We start from the raw sequence: 15,013 nt of genomic DNA, 5'->3' as shown, positions 1-15,013 counted from the left end.
AAAGTATATTTTAAAAAGGAGCAGGAATTTTGAAAAGGGTATTTTAAAAGGAGGAAGGTCATTATTACTAAATTTTAAAGAGTAATAATTAAAGTTTTATTTTTAAGTGGAGTTTTTGTTTTTGGGCATCAATATATTGAAAATGGAGACAACAGTTACAGATATGGAGAAGTTGAGCGGGGCTAATTTTGCCCTATGGAAATCACAGATGGAGGATATACTGATTTTGAAGGATCAGTATTTTCTGATTGAGGGCACAACAAAGAAACCCTCATCGATGACAAATGAAGAATGGAATAAGCTAGATAGAAAGGCGATTGCAACAATCCGCCAATATCTAGCAAAGAATGTGTATTTCAATGTGTCCGGAGAAAAGACAACTGAAGGATTATGGAAGAAGCTCCATGATCTATATGAGAAGAACACGGCATCAAACAAAGTGTTCTTGATGAAGAAGCTTTATAATCTCAAAATGAAGGAGGTTGCTTCAGTTGTTGAGCACTTGAATGCATTCAATATTATTACTAATCAACTTGCCTCTATTAAAATCATTTTAGATGATGAAATTAGAGCTATTTTGCTAATGTGTTCTATGCCAGACAGCTGGGAAAATTTAATTGCAGCTATGAGCACTTCAACAACTGCAGGGACCCTGAAGTTTGACGATGTCAGCAGCAGTTTAATGAATGAGGAACTGCGATGTAAGTCAATTGCGGAAAACTAGGGAGGAGAAGCTCTAGCTCTAACTGATCGTCATAGGAGAATGGATCAAGGTCGGTGTTATCACTTAAGAATTCTAATTCCAAAACTGCTCACATTAGTTTCATGGTAAAGATTCGATGCTAGTCTAGGTTTGAGTTTTTGTTTGCCTTAGAGTCTGAGTCTTAGGAGTCCACTATGCATTCTCATTCACCACTTGTCTCAAAATTCACACTATTTCCATGTGTCAGCTTTGTTCAAAGGTTATTATGTGCTACAAAGCTCTTTAGGTGTTTTCGTAGCGCATAAGTCAGTTTTAGGTGTTTTCGTAACGCATAAGTCAGTTTTTCAGGTGATTTCGTAGAGCAAAAACCCGGTCTAGGTGGTTTTGTGCTGATCCATAGCAAATCTCACCCACCTGTCATACTTATCAAAATCCGTTGTGTTTTAGGTCGTTAGGTGTCTTGGTACTGGCACATGTTTGCAGTTGTTACTAAGAAGGAGACAAAGGGTTCTGTTTACAATCTGCATGTATTTAATGGAAAGTTGCTCACTGGCACCAATTAAAAGATTCAGTTATACAAATGGGAGAACTGTTCTTTTGATGAAGCCTGGAAAACAGAATACAACGTCTCAAGAGAATCAATTGTGCCACCTGGTTTATCTTATTGAGAATGCCATTGTGAATTTGCCACCTGGTCACAGAGATGTTTTCCCTGCTCTTTTGAACAGTGAGAAGCTTGATGAACTACTCTCACAGGATGTAAAAGGTGGTCCGCTTATCTCTTATGAAGGCCGAGTTCAGCTTCTATAGATTGCACAGGTTCCAGAGGAGCATACTGGCGAGTTCAAGGTCATTTTCACCTGCATCTGTGGTGGATTGGGTAGGCGATAGTTGGAGATGGGCAAAATCCTCACAGAGAAAGGCAACAGATTGCTAAAATTGAAAAGCAGGCAAAGGAAGCAAGCCAGCTCACTGCAGTTACCACGAGGACTACAAATGTGCATGGTGATAAGTTGATTGTCACCACAACTAGTCTATTTGAGCAGGCTACTTTTGGTTCTAAAATGGATTGGCGTGTAAGGGAAATAGCTACCACAAGTCTCTATCTCCAAGTCAATCATATATATGTTAACTCTGATGATATCAAGGAAACTGGCTATACATACATTATGCCAAAGAACATATTGAAAAAATTCATTTGCATAGCTGACCCTAGGACTCAGATTTCGGGGTATATTTATGGTATAAGCCTTCCCGACAATCCACAGGTGAATAAAATTCGCTGTATAGATATGCCTCCACAATGGGGAACGCATCAGCAAGTTCATTTGCCTTTGGCTTTGCTAGAGCACAAATTTTTGAATGATTTAGAGCCTTTGGGATGGATGCATACACAACCCAATGAGCTTCCTCAATTATCACCTCAGGACTTAACATGCCATGCTCGAATCTTGGAGAATAATAAGCAGTGGGATGGAGAGAAATGTATCATTCCTACATGCAGTTTCACTCCCGGCTCCTACTCCTTAACTGCATATAAGCTTACTGTAGGAATTTACAGGGTAAGTTCCTCAGAAAGAACACCAAAAGGACACCGCTCACAACCAGATCTCAAATCAATACACCAATATTTTTGACGTGGTTAAAACCCTCAGAGTGCAATGAGGGAAACAATCCACGGCCCGCGCCAAATAGCTACTACAGGCAATTTATTAATCAAAGAATGAAAATTTACATACGCTTCTCTCGTGCACGGATTACCCGAACAATGACCCTCCATGTGCTTTAAATAGAACTCATGGACCAATCGGGTGTCAAGCCACGGATCAAGTGTCGGTAATACAGAGGTGAGAGTGAACCGTCGGATCACTACATATCGTGACCGTCGGATTGTAAGTTACAAAATGTACAATGGTAAAGAAACACACTTTACCTAACTCTACACCTAACTCTATACTAGACCAAGTTGAACTTAACTATATCCTATGTGTCGGAATATCCTAACATCCCCCCTTAAGAACAACTTGGGATAGGATTGAAGGATTTACAAATATGACACAATAGGAGAAGGAAGGAGGCACTAGAGCCTATCCCCCCTTAGGGACAACTTCCTGAACTCCAAGCATATATCGAAGTTTAGTGAACTTCGCCTCTGTGAGAGCCTTTGTGAAGATGTCTGCAACCTGATCATCTGTGGAACAATATTGCACTTCAAGAACATGGTCATGAATGTGTTTTCTGATGAAGTGCATGTGTAGTTCAATGTGTTTGCTGCGCTGATGCTGGACTGGATCTTTGCATAGCTGAATGGCACTTTGATTATCACACCAAAGTGTTGTTGGATGCTGCTGCTCAAAGCCAAACTCTGATAGGATCTGACGAAGCCACAAGGCTTCCTTACTAGCTTCCACGGCACCACGATACTCTGCTTCTACTGACAAAAGAGAAATGGCAGCCTGTTTCTTAGAAGCCCATGTAATAGGTCCTGAACCAAGAGTGAAGACATAACCGGTAGTAGAATTCCGATCATCAGGGTCACCAGCCCAATCAGAATCAGTGAAACCAACCAATAGAGGAGCTGCTTCGGTACTGTAATGAATCCCAAACTGCATTGTACCTCGGACATAACGAAGTATTCTTTTAGCTGCTTTCCAATGACTTTCACGGGGGTTTTGCATAAAACGAGCAACAAGGCCAACAGCAAAGGAAAGGTCAGGACGAGTATGGGTTAAATACAAGAGTTTTCCTACAAGTTGACGGTATAAGGTAGCATCAACTTCAGGAGAAGTACAAGAGACTGAAAGTTTGACTCCAGACTGAAAGGGAGAAGGGGCTGGCTTACAGTCTTCCATGTGAAAATGACGAAGAATATCACAAGCATACTTGGACTGGGAAAGGAAAATACCCTCCTTGGATTGCAAGACTTGAAGACCGAGAAAATAGTGTAAGTGTCCTAAGTCTGTCATTTCAAATTTCTTTTTAAGGATGGACTTCACATGGTTTATAAGGTTGGGATCACTACCAGTAAGAATAAGATCATCAACATAAAGAACAAGGATGATAAGAGAGTTGCCTACTTTCTTGATGTAGACATTATTGTCAGAATAACACCTAGAAAAGCCAGACTCTAAAAGAAAGCTATCCATTTTGGCATACCAAGCCCTAGGAGCTTGCTTGAGACCATAAAGGGATTTCTTAAGTCGACAAACAAGGCTGGAGTCTGTTTGTATGAAGCCAATGGGTTGTTCCATATAGATTTCTTCCTGCAAGTCCCCATGCAAGAAGGCAGATTTAACATCCATCTGATGGACTTCCCATTTTAAAGAGGCAGCAAGGGAAAGAACAAGGCGGATAGAGTTCATTTTGGCAACAGGGGAGAAGGTTTCAGTGTAGTCAATGCCTTCAACCTGTGAAAAGCCCTTAGCAACAAGACGAGCTTTATGTTTATCAATTTTCCCATCTGGTCCATACTTGGTTCTGTAAACCCATTTACATCTAACAAGTTTGCGTCCCTTTGGTAGAGGAACAAGATCCCATGTATCATTTGTCATCAATGAATGATATTCTTCATTCATAGCTGCTTCCCAATGTGGATGGCCTGAAGCTTCTGCAAAAGTGTCAGGATCATGATTTACTGGAGCTTGAGCCAGTAAAGAAGAGGCTCTTTCAAACTGAGAACGTGTACGTCGCTGATCTGTAGGATCACCGGCAAGATCACCTGCTGCATCCCGAGTAGCACGGACCCATCTTGGAAGTTGAGGATCCTGAGAAGGTGGGGGAGGATTATCATCCTCACTTTCATCATCTGAAGAAGAAATTTTTTCAAAAGTAGAAGAGATAGGAAGAGGTGGCACATCCGCCGGACTAGGCTCGCAGGCCGATTTATTTTCATCAAATTTTACATCTCTTCTAATGATAACATTTTTGGACTTAAATGGAATAAGTCTATAACCTTTTACATCTTCAGAATATCCAACAAAAGTACATTTCTCACTCTTAGGTTCTAAAGCTTTATGCTTTTCATCTGGAATATGGGCCCATGCTTCACTTCCAAACACACGAAAGTGACTTACATCTGGTTTAATGGAACTCCAAGCTTCTTCTGGAGTGATATTCTCTAGAACCTTAGTAGGAGTGCGATTGATTATATAATTTGCACAATTAATTGCTTCTGCCCAAAAACTAAGACTGAGTCCTTTAGATTGCAGCATACAATTAGCCATTTCCTTTAAGGTGCGATTTTTCCTTTCAGCTACACCATTTTGTTGTGGAGTGTATGGAACAGTATGTTGCATTTGAATTCCATTTTCGGTGCAAAAGTTGATGAATGTGTTTTTAACATATTCTCCACCATTATCAGTTCTTAGCTTAAGAATTTGATGTCCAGATTGTTTTTCAACAAAGGCTTTGAAGGCCAAAAATGTGTTAAATACTTCGCTCTTGAGTTTTAAGAAGTATACCCAAGTGCGTCTGGAGAAATCATCAATGAAAGTTAAGAAGTACTTGCAGCCAGAGAATGAAGCAACAGGAAGAGGACCACATAAATCACTGTGCACAAGCTGTAAAGGGGCTGAGGCGTGCCAAGAGGCACGTTTGTCAAAACTGTCCCGATGATGTTTTCCGAGTACACATCCGGAACAAACACCATCTCTGCAAGATACCATAGGAAGACCTGTCACCATATTTTCTTTACATAGATGCTGAAGGGAGCGATAGTTTAAGTGACCAAATCGCTCATGCCAAAGTTTGCTCACTTCATCATTATGAGCAACAAATACTGAGGGAAGATTTGATGACCCAAAGTTGTGAAACTTATACAACCTTGTGGAATCATCAGCAAGACCAGTAGCTAGAATCTGTTTAGGATCTTTTAGATCCTTGATTACAACATCATGAGGTGAAAATTCAACAATTTTACCTTCACCTGAATGAGTTATCTGATAGACAGATAGAAGGTTGCAGGATAAGTTTGGAACACATAATACATCATTGAACTGACCATTGTCTAGATGAACAGTTCCAGTCCCTACAACATTAAGAGATCTATCATCACCAACATATATATTTTTGGTGTTACAATCATTTAAAGAAGAAAACATGGCTTGGTTTTTGGCCATGTGATAAGAGGCTCCAGAATCAATGAGCCACTCATGAGAATGAGAAGAAGAAGAAGATACATTTAATGCATAACCAGACTGAGATGATTGACAACGACATGCAGAAAGTGCCATTCCGGAAGTTGAAGTTGAAGTAGGCTCCACATGGATGTTATGTTTCTTCATTGCGGCTTCCAAGGCTTCCATCTTCTTAAAGCATTTAGATTCTAAGTGGCCATCTCGATTACAAAAGTTACAATGTCTATCAATCTTCTTCCATTTGTTTTTATTGGTCTTATCATTTTGCTGAAATGATCTTTCATTTTGAGGATGAGTTGGTTTAGGACCATTCTTTTGAGGATATGACTTCTTAGGATTCTTTGAGTTTGGTTGCTGCTGGGCGGCTAATGCTTTCGTGGAAGAGTTTCCAAGATTAAGAAGACCAAGATGTAAGAGTTTTTCTTGTTCTCTTATTAAAGAATCACAAAAAGAGTCAAAGGAAGGGGCCTTGTAGTCTTGTCCTTGACAAATGAAAGCTTCCCTTGTAGAATGGAAGGTGGAAACAAATACAGAGTAGGCTGGTCCCAACTTAGTGAGGATGGAATAAATAAGGTTACCATCATCTTTCTTAACTTTAACACCTTCCAAGAGATATCTAAGGGTCTTGAATTTGGACAAGAAATCTTCAATGCAAGAAAAATTATTAGGATCCAAAGTAAGCAACTCATTTTCAAGTTGATGGGCTCTAATTTCATTTTTAATCCCAAAAACTTTAGCGAGTTTTTCCAATGCTTCATGAGGAGTCTCAAGTTCTGCAATATGGAATCTAAGATCAGGAGAAATAGACATCCCTATCAAACCACGTGCTTGATCTTGTCTATTTTCCCATTTTGCAGCCTTGTCTTCATCTTTTGGTTTCTTCTCTTGGTTTGTGGCTATTCTGAAGAGACCTTTACTTCTAAGTAAATCTTCCATGTAGGCTACCCATTGGAAGTAGTTAGTGCTGTCAAGAATGACTTGGCATGGACTTTCCATTTTTTTGGAAAAAAATGAAGCTGAAGATGCTGAAAGTAAGTGTTCCAATGGATAGATCTCGAAAAAATAGGCGGTTTTAAAAAAAACGGCTCTGAAAAAGGCTTCCGGATGAAGAAGTTATGGCTTTTTGAAAAAAAATTTGTTGAAGTTGCCGGCAAAGTGCGCGAATGTGCGGGAATGAAAAAATCCGCCCCCACAAAATGGAGACTTGAACCCAAGACCTCTACTCTCTTAAAATAGCTTTGAACCAATTGATCTATACAAAAAATTTGAGAGAGAGAGAGAGAGAGAGAGAGAGAGAGGGGGGGGGGGGGCCTCGGTTTGCGTGCTTGCCTTGAGAAAGCTCTTTTTCCCTACAAAACACAAAACACAAAACCCAACACGAATATGCAAGAAAAACGAACCTTACGGCTCGAAGTTAGCTTTAGCCAAAAAACTAGAAATTTTTAAAAAAAATCTCAAAGTTAGCTTTAGCCGAAAAACTAAATATTTTTCTCAATGTTTCTGATTTTCCGAGATCACACTAAGGTGCAGGGAAAAGAGCATACGCATGAGAAAAATCCTTCCTTTCTGTTTCTGATTTGCCCAGATCGCATAGAGTCGCAGGGCAAAGAGCATACGCAGAAATGAAAGGTATAGATCCGGTTTTAAAAAAAAACTAAATAAACCGAAACCGAAACAAGCAGAGAGAAAATAACAGTAAACTGCAAAAAAGAACATTGTATACCTCCCGATCTGAAAAATGACGCAGCTAGGGCTACCGGAAACCTTTTCGCGTGAAACGAAAGGGGTTCCTCACTGGAACAGATGCTCCGAACGCAACAGAGCAGTCCTCTCGGCCCGAAAGCAGTCAGAAACAACAGATCTAGGAAACGACAGCCGCATGCAGTTCTACCGGCTTCAGATTTGGATCACCAACGGACGCGGCCCTCAAATAGCTCCGATACCATGTAGGAATTTACAGGGTAAGTTCCTCAGAAAGAACACCAAAAGGACACCGCTCACAACCAGATCTCAAATCAATACACCAGTATTTTTGACGTGGTTAAAACCCTCAGAGTGCAATGAGGGAAACAGTCCACGGCCTGCGCCAAATAGCTACTACAGGCAATTTATTAATCAAAGAATGAAAATTTACATATGCTTCTCTCATGCACGGATTACCCGAACAATGACCCTCCATGCGCTTTAAATAGAACTCATGGACCAATCGGGTGTCAAGCCACGGATCAAGTGTCGGTAATACCGAGGTGAGAGTGAACCGTCGGATCACTACATATCGTGACCGTCAGATTGTAAGTTACAAAATGTACAATGGTAAAGAAACACACTTTACCTAACTCTACACCTAACTCTATACTAGACCAAGTTGAACTTAACTATATCCTATGTGTCGGAATATCCTAACACTTACTCCAACAGGTTATGAATGGGGGCGGCTCAACAAAGACACTGGAAGCAATCCACATGGTTATCTGCCTACTCATTATGAGAAAGTACAAATGCTTCTCAGTGACCATTACCCCGGATTTTACATGGTACCAGATAAAGGTCATTGGAATTACAACTTCATGGGTGTTAAGCATACAGTCAGTATGAAGTATGGAATTAAGCTTGGAGCTCCTCGTGACTTTTGTCACGAGGATCACCGTCCTACTCAGGGATAGAAGAGGTTCAAGAATTTATTGACATGTGTGATTATGCGGTTGGCTTATGTCGACAGTTGAATGGCTCCATCATACCTTCAAAATGGCCCAATCATATGATGATGGAGGTTTAGAATCCTCTTGGCATAGTCGGAGTAATTACTGCATTCAACTTTCCATGTGTTGTACTTGGGTGGACTGCATGCATCGCTTTGGTTTGTGGCAATTGTGTTGTTTGGAAAGGTGCTCCTACTACACCATTGATCACTATAGCAACAACAAAACTCATAGCCGAGGTGTTAGAGAGAAATTGTTTGCCTGGTTCGATTGAAAAGTTCAAAATCTTCAATACCAATAATTTATGGGTGAACTTGAAGGCGATTAAGAGGCTTGTGGAGGCTAATGCTCTTAAAATGGAGATAATTCCAAATCCAAAGGAAGTAGATGAGGACCAGGGACCATTAAAGATACAACAGAATATATTAGGCATATTACAAGACTATGTTATGGACAATGGTAATGTTTTGTTCGCTGATCTCTCGGCGCTCCTATGCACCTTCAAAATGTAACTTTGATTCAATACCTTGGAACAGAGAACAATTTCAACCTTTTTACAGGGAGAAAAAATAGCGAGGTTGCAACTTCTGAAGATGGTGACTAACGCTCAGCAGTTTCGTAGCGCGCTACGAAACTGGTGAAGCTACACAATCTAATCTCAATCAACCAGTTTTGAATATGAGCGGGAATTTTGAAAGGGGAATATCTACAAGGTATACAAGGCATCATCTGAAGCTATCAAGATTCAACCAAGTCAAGACAAGTGGAGAAAATATGTATTCGAATCCAACTTTAGATTTTTTGTCATAAAGTGAGCAAATTTACCACAGTTCAGGATATGTCAAATAGTTTGCAAGAACTTTTACCTTTACACATGAAAACGGTGGACAGCACATCAAGGACGTGGCAATCTGCCCTATTTTGGATAATTAAAGGATAAAGGACATCCTTCTTTGGATTCGAACATTTTGAGGCAAACCAAAGACCGGTAAACAGGGGTAGTTTCCTATGTTTCATGGAAATGGAAAACATGTGACATTGAAGACCAACATGGATCCTTGAACATCCATCACAGCCAAACTAGAAGGGGACCAGATGTCAAGGAATGAGAATGATCATAAATCAAAGCATAATATGGAATTAGAGTCCTACTTGATTTAGATCTCTAGAAAGTCTAGCTGAAGTTTTTTACATTTAATAGGCAGTTAAATAGGTGTCATTAGAAGTAGTTTTCGAGTTCCCTTAATGTTTAAGGAGGAATCTCAGTCAGGTAGGAGGAACTCTATATATAGGAGAAAGGGAAATGTAATAAGGGTTGGAAGTTTATGTAAAAAAGCCCTGTTGTGAAGCTTATGTAAAGACTCTGTTCTTTTGGTAATACAGTAATGGTTTTTGCTGCTCAAGAATCATAGTGACTTCAATGTATGAATTCCTCTTGTTGTCTTTCATGTTGTTTACAGTTTGATGAGTACTTGATTACTTGGAAATCACATGTTGTGTTCTAATTTCTTTCATGTACTCATATACTGTCCCTTTTGTGTCTGCTGTACTTTATATATATTGAAGTCTGAATGCCTTGATTTCATTGCAAAGCCAATTCACTGTTGATGCTAAATGACATATGACTCCATGAGCCCAATGGATGCTTGTTAATTTAGATTTTACCAGCCTCATTCCTATTTGTTTCATAAAAGAGTTAGCCATCTCAATCACAATCACAAATCTTAAACCCTTTGAGAGAGCCCTCTCAGGCTAAGGAGGCTAAGCCTTAGCTAAAAGATTGGTCTGAAACAGTTACTTGAAGTCTTCCTAGTCTACAGCCTTCCAGGGTCTGATTTTGAGATAACATTTTTCTGCGTCTGCCGGGAGTCTGAAGATTAATCATTCCCGAAATCAAGAGGCTGAACTTCTGAAGGTAGCAGGAGCTCAGAAGACTTTTCGAGGCTGCAAATCTACCTTGGCGACTCCATTGTTGAAGAATTCGAAATTCATAGATTCATGGTGATTCCACTGGAGTTATGAAGGACCCAGATGCTACCATTCTTATTTCAAGGTATGCATGCATAAATTTTTCAGGAATTCATGGTTTCCCAAATCATTTTCCCAAGGATGCATATTTTCTAAGGAATGGTCCAAAATTCAATGGAGAAGATTTGAGTTTAACTTTGAAGCATATATCAGATTTCTGTGATTTTATCGAGCTTCTTAGAGTTAAACATGAGGATGTTTGCATTATGTTGTTCTATGATTCATTTCAAGGGAAATGTAAACGGTGGATTGAAAGTTTTCCTGCCAAATCCATTAAGTCATTTGAAGACTTTTGGTTTATGTTTTTGGAGGAATGGATAGATAGATCAGAGGTGGTGGCAAACTCTCCTTCAATTCAAGGTTTCAAACAATGGAATGATCATCATATAAATGAAGAAATAGATGAAAATTTTTCTTTGTCCTTGTCTTCTTATGTAAAATCATTTGACTGCAAGACAGAGGATAAGATGAAATTTTTGGATGAAGTTGCTGAGGACATTGAGAAAGACATTGAAGGTATACAAGATCAAATTCAATCATATAGTCTTCATGGTTATGATCATTCTTTTAAAAGGGTTTCTATGTCAGAACACAAGGAGAGGGTGTTGCTTCCTTTCTCTTTCATGATTGAGGAAGAGTACACTGTTATTGAAGACCAGTTTGCACAACCAAAAAGTTACAAGAACCATCAAGCTGATCATGCATTCTGGGATCCTATAGCTAAATACATGGAAGAGTTTTACTCTCCAGTGTTTCAGTTTTTCTATGAAGATCAGAGGCAATTTCAGTGGCAGTGGTCATCACAATATCATAGTGGCTCTGAACTCCGATGCAGTTAAAAAACTCAAATATTAGATAAGACAAATGATTGGCTACATTGGAAATTTCACATTGATTGAGCTAAAAGAAGTTTGAATTAATAGGGTAGGTAGGTAGGAAAATGCAAATAAGCTCAAGGTTGACTGAGCATTTTTTTTTAGTAGATATAGACTTCTCTCTGCTACAGTAATCATCAAGCTCAAGCCCGAGGTGAAGGCCGCAGAAGCTTGAATGGGATGCTTGTTAAGCAAATTTCCGTTTATCATAAAAGGATAAAGCACTGGACCTGCGAGTTCTTAGTGTACTACAGGAGCACACTATCCCAAGTGGAGCCACTGTTATCACTTAAGAATTCTAATTCCAAAACTGCTCACATTAGTTTGATGGTAAAGATTCGGTGCTAGTCTAGGTTTGAGTTTTTGTTTGCCTTAGAGTCTGAGTCTTAGGAGTCCACTATGCATTCTCATTCACCACTGGTCTCATAATTCACACAATTTCCATGTGTCAGCTTTGTTCAAAGGTTATTATGTGCTACAAAGCTCTTTAGGTGTTTTCGTAGCGCATAAGTCAGTTTTAGGTGTTTTCGTAGCGCATAAGTCAGTTTTTCAGGTGATTTCGTAGCATAGAAACCTGGTCTAGGTGATTTTGTGCTGATCCATAGCAAATCTCACCCAGCTGTCATACTTATCAGAATCCGATGTGTTTTAGGTCGTTTGGTGTCTTGGTACTGGCACATGTTTGCAGTTGTTGTTGAGAAGGAGACAAAGGGTTCTGTTTACAATCTGCATGTATTTAATGGAAAGTTGCTCACTGGCATCAATTAAAAGATTCAGTTATACAAATGGGAGAACCGTTCTTTTGATGAAGCCTGGAAAACAGAATACAACGTCTCAAGAGAATCAACTGTGCCACCTGGTTTATCTTATTGAGAATGCCATTATGAATTTGCCACCTGGTCACGGAGATGTTTTCCCTGCTCTTTTGAACAGTGAGAAGCTTGATGAACTACTCTCACAGGATGTAAAAGGTGGTACGCTTATCTCTTATGAAGGCTGCGTTCAGCTTCTAGAGATTGCACAGGTTCCAGAGGAGCATACTCGCGAGTTCAAGGTCATTTTCACCTGCATCTGTGGTGGATTGGGCAGGCAATAGTTGGAGATGGGCAAAATCCTCGTAGAGAAAGGCAACAGATTGCTAAAATTGAAAAGCATGCAAAGGAAGCAAGCCAGCTCACTGCAGTTACCACAAGGACTACAAATGTGCATGGTGATAAGTTGATTGTCACCACAACTAGTCTATTTGAGCAGGCTTCTTTTGGTTCTAAAACGGATTGGCATGTAAGGGCAATATCTGCCACAAGTCTCTATCTCCAAGTCAATCATATATTTTTTAACTCTGATGATATCAAGGAAACTAGCTATACATACATTATGCCAAAGAACATATTGAAAAAAATCATTTGCATAGCTGACCCTAGGACTCAGATTTTGGGGTATATTTAGGGTATAAGCCTTCCCGACAATCCACAGGTGAAGAAAATTCGTTGTATAGCTATGCCTCCACAATGGGGAACGCATCAACAAGTTCATTTGCCTTTGGCTTTGCCAGAGCACGAATTTTTGAATGATTTAGAGCCTTTGGGATGGATGCATACACAACCCAATGAGCTTCCTCAATTATCACCTCAGGACTTAACATGCCATGCTTGAATCTTGGAGAATAATAAGCAGTGGGATGGAGAGAAATGTATCATTCCTACATGCAGTTTCACTCCCGGCTCCTGCTCCTTAACTGCATATAAGCTTACTCCAACAGGTTATGAATGGGGGCGGCTCAACAAAGACACTGGAAGCAATCCACATGGTTATCTGCCTACTCATTATGAGAAAGTACAAATGCTTCTCAGTGACCGTTACTTGGGATTTTACATGGTACCAGATAAAGGTCATTGGAATTACAACTTCATGGGTGTTAAGCATACAGTCAGTATGAAGTATGGAATTAAGCTTGGAGCTCCTCGTGACTTTTGTCACGAGGATCACCGTCCTACTCAGGGATAGAAGAGGTTCAAGAATTTATTGACATGTGTGATTATGCGGTTGGCTTAAGTCGACAGTTGAATGGCTCCATCATACCTTCAAAATCGCCCAATCATATGATGATGGAGGTTTAGAATCCTCTTGGCATAGTCGGAGTAATTACTGCATTCAACTTTCCATGTGCTGTACTTGGGTGGACTGCATGCATCGCTTTGGTTTGTGGCAATTGTGTTGTTTGGAAAGATGCTCCTACTACACCATTGATCACTATAGCGACAAAAAAACTCATAGCCGAGGTGTTAGAGAGAAATCGTTTGCCTGGTTTGATTGAAAAGTTCAAAATCTTCAATACCAATAATTTATGGGTGAACTTGAAGGCGATTAAGAGGCTTGTGGAGGCTAATGCTCTTAAAATGGAGATAATTCCAAATCCAAAGGAAGTAGATGAGGACCAGGGACCATTAAAGATACAGCAGAATATATTAGACATATTACAAGACTGTGTTATGGACAATGGTAATGTTTTGTTCATTGATCTCTCAGCGCTCCTATGCACCTTCAAAATGTAACTTTGATTCAATACCTTGGAATAGAGAAAAATTTCAACCTTTTTACAGGGACCAAAATAGCGAGGTTGCAACTACTGAAGATGGTGACTAACGCTCAGCAGTTTCGTAGCGCACTACGAAACTGCTGAAGCTACACAATCTAGATCTCAATCAACCGGTTTTGAATATGAGCGGGAATTTTGAAAGGGGAATATCTACAAGGTATACAAGGCATCATCTGAAGCTATCAAGATTCAACCAGGTCAAGACAGGTGGAGAAAATATGTATTCGAATCCAACTTTAGATTTTTTGTCATAAAGTGAGCACATTTACCACAGTTCAGGATATGTCAAACAGTTTGCAAGAACTTTTGCCTTTACACATGAAAACGGTGGATAGCACATCAAGGACATGGAAATCTGCTCTATTTTGGATAATTAAAGGATAAAGGACATGCTTCTTTGGATTCGAACATTTTAAGGCAAACCAAAGACTGGTAAACAGGGGTAGTTTCCTATGTTTCAGGGAAATGGAAAACATGTGACATTGAAGACCAACATGGAGCCTTGAACATCCATCACAGCCAAACTAGAAGGGGACCAGATGTCAAGGAGCGAGAATGATCATAAGTCAAAGCATAATATGGAATTAGAGTCCTACTTGATTTAGATCTCTAGAAAGTCTAGTTGAAGTTTGTTACATTTAATAGGCAGTTATAAGTTAAACAAGTGTCATTAGAAGTAGTTTTCGAGTTCCCTTAATGTTTAAGGAGGAATCTCAGTCAGGTAGGAGGAACTCTATATATAGGAGAAAGGGAAATGTAATAAGGGTTGGAAGTTTATGTAAAAAAGCCCTGTTGTGAGGCTTATGTAAAGACTCTGTTCTTTTGGTAATACAGTAATGGTTTTTGCTGCTCAAGAATCATAGTGACTTCAATGTATGAATTCCTCTTGTTGTCTTTCATGTTGTTTACAGTTTGATGAGTACTTGACTACTTGGAAATCACATGCTGTGTTCTAATTTCTTTCATGTACTCATATA

The 15,013-nt window shown here is 39.6% G+C and overlaps 2 pseudogenes; both read left to right on the top strand.

Annotated features, from left to right (window-relative positions):
• The first annotated feature begins 1,237 nt into the window (after positions 1-1,237).
• Positions 1,238-8,501, top strand: LOC149209516 (pre-mRNA-processing-splicing factor 8A pseudogene; annotated as a pseudogene).
• Positions 8,502-12,179: 3,678 nt separating this feature from the next.
• Positions 12,180-13,444, top strand: LOC149209515 (pre-mRNA-processing-splicing factor 8A pseudogene; annotated as a pseudogene).
• The last annotated feature ends 1,569 nt before the right edge of the window (positions 13,445-15,013 follow it).

Source organism: Pinus tabuliformis, chromosome 1_2 (assembly GCF_031772625.1).
Source record: "Pinus tabuliformis cultivar Carrire ecotype Pingquan chromosome 1_2, CPIR1, whole genome shotgun sequence".
Lineage (NCBI taxonomy): Eukaryota > Viridiplantae > Streptophyta > Pinopsida > Pinales > Pinaceae > Pinus > Pinus tabuliformis.
The sequence above is the reverse complement of the archived record's forward strand: the minus strand, read 5'-3'. Positions and strand labels throughout refer to the sequence as shown.